Below are 11,400 nucleotides of genomic sequence, written 5' to 3' on the forward strand. Positions count from 1 at the left end.
GGCCCTGGTCTCCCTCTTTGTGCAGGGATGGCTTGTTTTCTGGGAGCACTCTCAGTTGGATCCCCTCAGAACCAACATTGTTACAGTGGCACAGGAGCACAGCCCTTCCCTGATGCTACAGGCAGAAGCAATTAGAATGCAAAAGGCAGCAAGTAAACTGCAACTTGAGCATGAACAAAGACTGGCAGAAACTGGATTGCAGGAACTAGAAGCTAAGTCCAATTCAAGAGAATAAAGGAACAACAGGAACTGCATCATCATGGAAAGCCAGCTCCACTCAACAGCAAAGATGGGGACAGAATTTGTCCAGTTTATAACAATGTTGGTATGCTACATTACGCTAAATAGTTTTCTGTATTGAACCCATTATGCTATGACCAGGGGGAGGGGGATTCTTACCTGGTGGGAAATAGCTGTTTGTCTGTGCAAGAAAGCAGTTTGTCTGTGAATGAAGTTTCTGAATGTCTGTCTAATGTCTCAGAAGTGAACCTGGAATTGGATCAAGCACAGAAAGATCTCAGTGGTCAGGAAAAGGTTTCTCAGGAGCAGGGCCAGCTCCAGGCATGAGCTTTCGAAGCAGGTGCTTGGGGCAGCATTGAGAATGGGGCATCAGTCCGTGTCCCATGGCAGCAATTCAGCGGCAGCCCCACTGCTCTTCGGGGCATGGAGGGAATTCAGCGGTGACTGCTTGGGGCAGCAAAATTGGTAGAGCTGCCCCTGCTCAGAAGCAGATTAAAGTGGATGGTCAGGTGGAAGCCCTAACTGAGGAAGGAAAGGGCAGATTTTCGATGGGTGATGGATTTTTGGCTAGTACAGCTTGTAAAAGTGAACCTGAAAAGGGTAACTGTGATTTGCTGGAAATAGCTCACTGTAGTGAGAAGAGCAGCAGTTTATCTGTGGGGAGTGGCAATGTGCCTTGTAAGGAAAGTTTGGATGAGCCTAGGCAGCCTTGTGAGCTGATGGCTTTATCCAGTCAGCAGTTTGGGAAGGCAAGGATAGTGAAAGATGAGTGTGTGGAGAATTGTAACAGTGAAGGAGATAGGTTTCAGAGTGGTAGCCATGTTAGTCTGTATCAGCAAAAAGAACGAGGAGTACCTGTGGCACCTTACAAACTAACACATTTATTTTGGCATAAACTTTTGTGGGCTAAAACCCACTTCATCAGATGCACAGATTGGAAAATACAGTAGTAATATATATATATATATATATATATATATATATATATATATATATATACAGTAATTCCTCACTTAACGTTGTAGTTATGTTCCTGAAAAATGCGACTTTAAGCGAAAGGATGTGAAGCAAATCCAATTTCCCCATAAGAATTAATGTAAATGGGGGGGGGTGAGGTTCCAGGGAAAAAAAAAATTTGACAGACAAAAGGCTATATATACACACACACACACACACACACACACAGAGTATAATTTTAAATAAACAATATAATACTGTACACAGCAATGATGATTGTAAAGCTTTGTTGAGGTGGTGAAGTCAGAGGGTAGGATATTTCCCAGAGAATGCCTTACTACTAAATGATGAACTAGCAATTGGCTGAGCCCTCAAGGGTTAACACACTGTTGTTAATGTAGCCTCACACTCTACAAGAAAGCAGGAATGGAGGGACGGAGACAGCATGGCAAACAGAGACTCACTCAGTCACTGAGAGGAGAGAGAGAGAGAGAGAGAGAGAGAGAGAGAGTGTGTGTGTGTGTGTGTGTGTGAGAGAGAGAGAGAGAGAGAGAGAGAGAGAGAGGTGCATTTCCCCTTTAAGCAAGCTGACCCACTCTTAAGTACACTGCCTTGTTAAATTAATCAGGAAGCTGAGACTACAGCTGTTGCCAGGAAGCTCCCTTCATCCTGAGCCCTGTTGTGTATCCCCCTGCTCTATAGAGATGGGGTAAGCAGGGTGCAGGAGTAAGTGGGAGGGGGACACCCTGACATTAGCCCCCCTCTCCCCCCCAGCAAGCACTGGGAGCAGTTCCAAGGCAGAGGGCAGGAGCAGCACATGGCAGTGCAGGAAGGGTCAGCTGAACTGCCGGCAATTGGTAGCCTGTTGGGCGGCTGCTACACAGGGAATTTAGGGGAGCGGGGAGCTGATAGAGGGGCTGCCGGTCCACCCTGGTTCCAAGCCCCCCCAGCTCACTCCAATGGGCTGCTCTTCCTGTGAGCAGTGGACAAAGCAGGCGGCTGCCAAACGACGTTATAAGGGAGCATTGCACAACTTTAAATGAACATGTTCCCTAACTGATCAGCAACGTAACAATGAAACAACCTTAACTGGGATGACTTTAAGTGAGGAGTTTCTGTTCAGAGAACATGAAAAGATGGGGGTTGCTTTACCAACTCTAAGGAGACAGATCAATTACAGTGGGCTATTATCAGCAGGAGGAAAAATCACTTTTATAGTGTTAATCAGGATGGCCCATTTCAAACAGTTGACAAGAAGGTGTGAGTAACAGTAGGGGGGGAAAATTAGCATGGGGAAATAGTTTTTAGTTTGTGTTATGACCCATCCACTCCTAATCTTTATTCAGGCCTAATTTGATGGTGTCCAGTTTGCAAATTAATTCCAGTTCTGCAGTTACTTGTTGGAGTCTGTTTTTGAAGGTTTTTTGTTGAAGAATTGCCACTTTTAGGTCTGTAATTGAGTGTCCAGGGAGGTTGAAGTGTTCTCCAACTGTTTTTTGAATATTATAATTCTTGATGTCTGATTTGTGTCCATTTATTCTTTTGCATAGAGACTGTCCGGTTTGGCCAATGTACATGGCAGAGGGGCATTGCTGGCACATATCACATTGGTAGATGTGCAGGTAAATGAGCCCCTCATAGTGTGGTTGATGTGATTAGGTCCTATGATGATGTCCCTTGAATAGATATGTGGACAGAGTTGGCAATTGGGTCTGTTGCAAGGATAGGTTCCTGGGTTAGTGTTTTTGGTGTGTGGTTGCTGGTGAGTATTGGCTTCAGGTTGGGGGGCTGTCTGTAAGCAAAGACTGGCCTGCCTTCCAAGGTCTGTGAGAGTGAGGATCATCCTTCAGGATAGGTTGTAGATCCTTGATGATGCACTGGAGAGGTTTTAGTTGGGGGCTGCAGGTGATGGCTAGTGGTGTTCTGAAGGAAATGTGCCTGTATCTGTTGGGGGTATTGACTTGCCTATAGAGGGAGCTACCCCGATCTCCAAGCAGTTGTCTGTGAACAGCCCGTGTGCAGGGACAAGGGAAATGAGATCCCAAGCTGTGTGTCGGGTAAAGGTGAATGTGTCTCCAGGAATTCTTTGTCTGTGAAGCAGGCAGAAGGGGCCTTTCAGCCTGTAATGGTTGAGGGTAGTGCAGTTGTCTCAGAGTTGGTTCTGCATTCAACTAAAGCCCAGGAAGGGAGTGGTCCTAAGTTTGTGTCTGCTAGGGAGAATGGCACTGTAACTAGGTTGCATCCAGTTAGCGTCATGGCAAAATCCCAGGGGCCAAACAAATCTGGTTCTTGTATTTTGCCTATAGCTAGTGTGTGGTTGGAAAAGGATGTAGCTACTTGGTCTAATCAGGGTGATGTCCTAGCCAGGGCACAGGGAGAGCAGAAAGATGATTTGATTGTGTTACCTACTGACAATTTGACAACTTGTAGCAAGAAGAAAAAGATTCCTGAACTTGAGTGTGGCAAAGGGAAGGAGAATGCGTCTAACCTTCTATCTAGTGAGTCTGAGTTTGCCTGAAAGGGGATTGTGTAAGAATCCACCTGATGGGCCAGAGGTAGTCCTGAATGTGAGACTGAAAAAGAGTCTGTTGTTGCTCAGGGAATTGTTCCTTTAGAGCAAGGCCTAGGTGAAGAGGGTAAGGGCAGAATTTCTGTGGAGGATGAATTGTTGCTTAGAAAAGCCTAGGGAATGGAGTCCTCATGGTAATCTGTGCAAGCAGCTTGCTACGACTGAAGGGTGTGAAAGTGAGTTAATCAAGGAAGTTTCAGTTCCTAACAGCAAGAAATTTTCTGTCCTCAATGGATCCACTTGACTTTCCTTTTGAAAGATCCAGTGTGGAGAGCTCTGAGAGGGTCTCAGATGGAGTAAAAGCTGTTAGGACTGTTTACATTTCTTATCACCAAGTGGCTGTGTTCGGCCAGCTTGTTGGGGAGACAATGGTGTTGGAACAGGAATGTCTCCATGCTGATTCTGTAAGTGAGCAGTCTGTGCTTCATGGGCTGAGGACAGATTTGGTTACTGGTGTTTCAAAGCAGAACAGTTTTATGGCTGAATGCTTAAGGATGCAGGGGAAAGCAAGCAAAGTCTCACCCTTGGACTTTTTGCATTTGTCTGGTATCTCTTTAAGACGGAGTCCAGCCTTAAAATAAAAACTGTTAAACAGGCTTCTGTCTGTGTGGGTGCAAATTACCTGATGACAGGGAGAAGAAAGTGTCATCGAAAGAAATAAGAGTGCCACCGGACTCCTTGTTGTTTTTGTGGATACAGACTAAGGCGGCTATCCCCTGATACAGGGAGAAGAAAGACTAGCTAATAGCTGTTAGCACAGAGAGCACACCCAATCAGCCAGTGAATTCTGTTAAGCAAAAGAAATCAGGTTTGATCCTTCAGGACAAGGAGGAAAGAGAAAACTTAATTTTGCCAAGGGAAGCCACAGGTTAACCCTAAAAGGCCAAAACCCCCATGGTATTAAGCCAAAGGTGTGGCATGAGAAGAATAATTGTAGCTGAACACCTGCAATGAGTTTGTTGTTATTGCTGATGGTGATTTTTGAGACTAAAGTGTTGCTATTACCAAAAACTGTAAAAATGTACAATGTGCCTAATCTTTTGGAAAATCCCTTCAACGTGTTGAAAGTAATACATAAAAACACACTTTATGTGAAAAGGCCTTGTTATGCTGATGTTTCACAGTTAGTGCCTGTAAACAATATTGGAACTTTTCACAGGGGAAAAGACATTCCACACTTGATGTGCTGTATGGAAAAGGCAAACTGAGGCACACTACCATATTGCTTACATGGCTAAATGCCAAGATTCATGTGCTATGAACAACATTAATATCTAAAAAAAGAAAAGGAGTACTTGTGGCACCTTAGAGACTAACAAATTTATTAGAGCATAAGCTTTCGTGAGCTACAGCTCACTTCATCGAATACATCCGATGAAGTGAGCTGTAGCTCACGAAAGCTTATGCTCTAATAAATTTGTTAGTCTCTAAAGTGCCACAAGTACTCCTTTTCTTTTTGCGAATACAGACTAACACGGCTTCTAATCTGGAACCTAGTAATATCTAAATTGACTTGATGTTAGTTGGCTTCCAAACATTTGCCAGAGCTTGTATAGAAAAAGTAGCGATTTTCTTTAACTCTTGGCAAGATCACAGAAGACATACAGGAACCATGCTGCAAGAGCAGATCCAACCCACTATTGTTCTAACCAAGTTTTACCCTGAGTTTGTAAAGAGATGCAATCGTATTATTGAACATGACTTTGATAAACCGTTTCTGTTATACACTGGTATGGGCTTCTAACCCAATACTAGCTGTACTGAGACAGAACCAAGGATGGGGAGCTATTGGGATGCAGTCAGTGATGTTTGTTTCATCCTTTCCTGTATCAATTTTTCATTGGGGGTGTGAGGTTATTGACATAATCTGTAACTGTTGCATCACTTTTGCAAGCACTGTTATGTATTTGCAAAAAGAAAAGGAGGACTTGTGGCACCTTAGAGACTAACCAATTTATTTGACCATAAGCTTTCCTGAGCTACAGCTCACTTCATTGGATGCATTCAGTGGAAAATACAGTGGGGAGATTTATATACACACACAGAGAACATGAAACAATGGGTTTTTATCATACATGCTGTAAGGAGAGTGATCATTTAAGATGAGCTATTACCAGCAGAAGAGGGGGGGTGGGGGGGATTTGCAAACTGGATACAATTAATTTACGCTTGAATAGGGACTGGGAGTGGATGGGTCATTACACAAAGTAAAACTATTTCCCCATGTTTATTCCCCCCCTCCACCATTCCTCAGACGTTCTTGTCAACTGCTGGAAATGGCCCACCTTGATTATCACTACAAAAGGTTCCCCGCCTTCCCCCTCCCCCCGGCTCTCCTTCTGGTAATAGCTCACCTTAAGTGATCACTCTCATTATAGTGTGTATGGTAACACCCATTGTTTCATGTTCTCTAGGTATATAAATCTCCCCACTGTATTTTCCACTGAATGCATCTGATGAAGTGAGCTGTAGCTCATGAAAGCTTATGCTCAAATAAATTTGTTAGTCTCTAAGGTGCCACAAGTCCTCCTTTTCTTTTTGCAAATACAGACTAACACGGCTGCTTCTCTGAAACCTGTTATATAATTGCAGCAATTATTGTATAAAGGTTGTCATGTAAGGGGTCTATGGAGAGGTTATGATTAGCTGATTATGATTATGCCATCTGTCGGCATGCATCATTTTTGTAGTTGAAGTTATAAATATTGGCTATGTACTTTTAAATCAATGTGTTTTGATTCTGAAGTAGCCTTAGTAAAGCATTTGGTCAGCTTCTTGAGAAAGGAAAGTGCAAATTAAGTGCCCAGTCAAGAGACACTTAACTGACAATGGATCTTGGAAAACTCCAATTCACATAAGAAGTCTTCCTGGGAACATGCAAGGTAGCATGTGGGCCATGGCTGCCACCTGTAAAGAACTAAGTCCTGCATGGACATGTGACTTGCCCATGTGACTCCACACTCCATTTTGCTGTAATTTTCCACAGTAAGCACAAAGAGGTGTCCTTAAACCTGGAAGAGACTATAAAAGGCAGCTGCATTACCTCTATCTTGTCTTCAATCCTGCTTCATACCCCTTGAGGGACTTTGTAACACAGGGAAACGGGGTGCTTCCAAGTATGGGAGGGGCTCAGACTAGCTCCTGCCACCAGAAGGCAACATGCCCTCGGTGCAGGGGAAGTGTTGTCAGTGATTAAGGAAATGGTCCCAGTTGTTAGCTGGCAGAGTTCTGCAGCTGAAGGAGGGGGCCCAGAGGAGGAAACTGGGGAAGGAATAGTGGGGGTACAGGAATGTCTCCTCATGAGTCACTTGGGGCAGGATGCCCAGGACATTAGGAGGACGGCTGGCTCAGCATCTGTGCCCCCAGGCATGCAGCCTGTGACCCAAGTTTTGAGAAGGAACTGTGTAACTGACCTCCTGGAGGGGAGCAGTCACACAGCTGGCTTCTCAGGGACACAGAAAGGGGGGACAGAGGGTACCCCAATCCAGGTCCCAATTTTTTCAGGACGCTATTTCTGATATGTTTTTGGAAGGGAAATGTGTCTCTTTACATCAAGATGCAGCTCCAACGCCTGTCACAGCAGAAGAGTTGAGACCAGGAAATTGTTAGGTGGTCGTCTGCCAGAATACAAATGACCAACTCATGGGGGCAGGGGGCTTTCCCCCAGGCTGGTGAGACACAGAGCAGTTATGGGAAAGCTGCTGGGAAAGGGTGAATCTGATCAAAGGTTAAACACCCCTAGCCCAGAGAGCACGGATCACAGCCCTCTAGGGGGCAGGGGAGGACTCAGTGCTGGGAGGGGGAAACGCAGGGTAACCCCTAAAGGGGAGCCGGATTTCCTACATATGTACAGTCCTGGGGTTGGGAGACTGCTCCCCAAAGGGCCAGTCAATGTGCAGGATCCCCCTGGGCCCTTATCTTGCCAGATCCTGAGATATCAAAATACCAGAAACGTGAGTAAATTAAGAGCCCACACAGAGGGGAATGCTGGAGGGAAAGAAAAGCCAGTGACTGATTACATGGGAGAGAGTCAAAGGACACTGTAACGAACAAGCTAACCTCAAACTACACAAACTGAACAGAGGGAGTGGTATCCTAAAGATACTTGTAAACACCCATCTGTGATAAAAAATTTTGGTATTAATGTTAAATTTTGGGGCTAAGAATTTTGACACAGATGTGAAACCTTATGATGATGCTACTTTTCCATTAATACCTGTAAACAGGTTTAAAGTTTATCACAGCAGAGAAACCATAAAAAACTGGTTTGCTGTGTGTGAATAGGGAAACTGAGGCATGCTGCCTCATGGCCTTTATGGCTGGATGCCAAGAGAACTAAAACAAAAAACTGCCTTCAAGATGGTCAGTGACTAACCCCCTTTCAGTAAACTAAGAGGGGAGGTCTGATGCTCTGTACCTCGAGGGAACACCCTACACCCCCATGTTCATCTTTATAAAATGATTGTGTGGCATCCAACGCAAAGCTTGTCATGTTGGATGCCTTCAGAAGGCTCATGATGCACTGAGCATGGTTGGTATAGTGATGTTATAGTAAATGTATCCTCATGGCTTAAAGCAAGCCCATGCAAAAGCTCTCCAAGAACAGAGAGGCAGTTCACACCTCGTCAGGGGATGGATGGGACAAACCCAGCCCAGCCTCACAGGAACAATGGACACTGGCTTAGGCAACAACAAAAGTATCTGTTAGAGCCCGGAGGGAATCACCTCCTTCATTTGGGCAGCCGGGGACTGATGAGGTAATGCTCACCTGATTCTGAAGGAGGGATGGGGGCAAAGCCAGGAGGAAAGAAAGGACATGATAAAAGGGAGAGACCTTTTGCCAATCTGTGTCTCTTCCACCTACATCTACAGACACCACCAGCACCAAGACACTGAAACGCTGATCAAAGGGGAGAGCCTGACTGAAAAGTAACCAGCCAGCCTGTGGTGAGAAGGCTCAAAGTTTGTAAGGGCACTGAAAGTGTTAAGATCAGCTTAGAATGCGTTTTGCTTTTCTTTCATTTGACCAAATCTGACATGTTATGCTTTGACTTTATAATCACTTAAAACCTATCTTTATAGCTAATAAATCTATTTGTTTGTTCTACCTGAAGCAGTGCATTTGGTTTGCAGTGGTCAGAGGCTCCACTTAGGATAACAAGCCTGGTCCATGTCAATTTCTTTCTTAAATTGACAAACTCGTATAAGCTTTCAGCGTCCGGTGGGCATAACTGGACCCTGCAAGATGGAGGTTCCCAAGCTTGTGTCTGGGACCAGAGATACTGGCTAGTGTCATTCGCTTGCAAGTAGCTGGGATCAGCTTACATGGCAGAGCCTGTGCGTGAGCAGCCCAGGAGTGGGGCTCTCACAGCAGAGCAGGGTAAGGCTGGCTCCCAGAGTGAAAGATTGGAGTGACCGAGCAGATCACTGGTCTGGATAAGGGAACGTCACAACAACCAATTGTTTTAGTTAATGAGAGCCACCAAGATTTCAAGCCACCATGAATGGCCCCCACTTTGCATACTTACAATAGGACTTTAGAGTAATACTTCATATTTCTAGCTTCAGAGACCATAATGAAACATTCATCCAAATAGGATGGACACGCTCAGTAGATCATAAGCTTTGTAATGAGACCTTTTGCATAAAGCATATTCCAGTTACATCATAGTCACACTTATAAACATATTTTTATCAAGCACATGCAATGTCCTGGGAGGAGGCAGAGGGCAGGAGACATGGGCATCTTGGGACTGGAACCACAGCTGCAGCACTCTGCGGTGTGGGGCTGGGCAGGAGGCATGGGAGAGGGGGTCCCCTGCCCTGTGCCCCACACCACCTTCTCCATCTGCCTCAGTCACCATCCCTTCTCCTCCTATCTCATTGGCCCCATCCTACCCTCTGCCCCACTCCACCCATCCCTCCAGCCCCAGTACACCCCACCTCCCCATCCTTGACCCTGCTTCCCTCTGCAGCTACCTCCCCCGTCTTCCCCTCCCCACTTGGCCTTCCACCCCCTTCTCCACCCAGCTCCCCACCTTCCCAGACTTCCTCTCTGCGGGTGAGTGCCCTCCTTTTCCTCGCCGATGGATGCGGAGGCTTCAGTGCATCCCTAGCGACGGCTCAGGAACACCCATCCGGCCCCATGCGCTTGACGAGTCAGCGGGTTGTTCAAAGTCCTATCCTAATTCCTGACACTGGGAGCAAGGGGCTGGGATGGGCCTGCCCTTGGGCAGCTCTTTGGAAGTGAGGCAGCGGCCGGTGCACTGGGATGTGTACAGTGGGGGAGCTGAGAGCCACTGAAGGAACCGGCAGACCTTGGATAGGATGGAAACTCCTTTGTGCCAGGGAGTGCAGCAGTCGGCACGACTTGCCCTAGCTCCAGGCTCCAGCACCTCAGGGCAGCAGTCCCAGAACTGCGCCGTCACCCGATCCTTCCTCCCGTCCAGCAGCAGGGGCAGCTCTGAGGCTGATGCTCTCAAGGGGAGCAGTCCCTGCAGAGGACAGACACTGGGGAAGCCCAGCGCTGGCTGGCACCTACCCCTACTCTCCCTGTCAGCTCTCGGGCTCCTCTGCCTGTGGCCAGAGGCTTTCTGGGCTGCAACAGCACCGCCTTGTGTCAGTTTGGGGGCCAGCACTAGGGCAGGACAAAGCTGGAAGGCCTGTCTGAGGGTATGGCTGCCCCTAAACCGCTATGGCTGCACTATCAGGGCGCTCCAGTCTAGGGGAGAATGGAGGAGCTGAGGGAGATGGAAGGAGCCTGGGGGTGAACCTGTAGGATAGTTGGGTGTGGGCGGGACAGTACAGAACAGTTTCTTTTGGGAAGGGGGATTTTTAGGGAGTTGGGTCCCCCCTCCCATTCAGCCTCTGGGTCTACAAATCCGACTCAAAGTTTTCTCCTCTTCTGATCCTATAAACTGCTCCCTCTGTGCCAACAGGGACATTTTCACAAGGGGAAAGGAATGGAACTATTCTCTCCTGTGGGGACGCTGCTGAGAGACACAGACCCAAAGCCCACGCTTCTGGACAGCACTATGAGTGAGAACCAGCCTCTTAAGTACTTTATGAAACAGCACTAGAGCAGAAATAAGAAAAGCATCCACCAAACTGGATAGACCCACCTCAGAAAGAGGAAAATAGAGAAACTGACAGAAAACACAGCTAAGGTTACAAGTAAAAGAGCAAAATGGGAGACGTTTTTTCTTTTTTGGAACCATCATGCTTTCCCCAGGGGGAGGTGCACCATACCCAGCAGTACCGCAATACCAGGCTAATGTGTGGAGTGGATGGAGCAAGCTCCTATTCCAGCTCCCTGTTCCAAAAATCCCTTCAATTGAGTTCTCAGATAGAGAACATATCAGAGATTAAACTGATAAGAACAGATTTAATAATTTTATTAAGATGATGTTGAAGTAAAAAGAAAACGGTACAGAGTTTAAGCATAGAAGTTTCTATTTATCAGGGAATAAGGTAGAGATTATCAAGGGGTGCGAAATTCGGTTTAGGAATGGGGGGCATAAGGAATACATAATCTGCAATCTCCCCGATTGGAGGTAAAAGTTTAATGGGTCAAAGTACAGACATTGAGATATGGGGGTATGTTGTCCATATAATGACTATGTTCAGATGTATAG

General features: G+C 46.3%; 1 non-coding gene across 1 annotated transcript; it reads right to left on the bottom strand.

Annotated features, from left to right (window-relative positions):
- Nucleotides 1–10,998: 10,998 nt before the first annotated feature.
- On the bottom strand, nt 10,999–11,190 carry LOC119849587. The gene has a single exon (XR_005290501.1). It is a non-coding gene; the product is annotated as a U2 spliceosomal RNA (small nuclear RNA).
- Between the last annotated feature and the right edge of the window lie 210 nt (nt 11,191–11,400).

The sequence above is a fragment of the Dermochelys coriacea genome, assembly GCF_009764565.3.
Source record: "Dermochelys coriacea isolate rDerCor1 chromosome 12 unlocalized genomic scaffold, rDerCor1.pri.v4 SUPER_12_unloc_1, whole genome shotgun sequence".
NCBI lineage: Eukaryota > Metazoa > Chordata > Testudines > Dermochelyidae > Dermochelys > Dermochelys coriacea.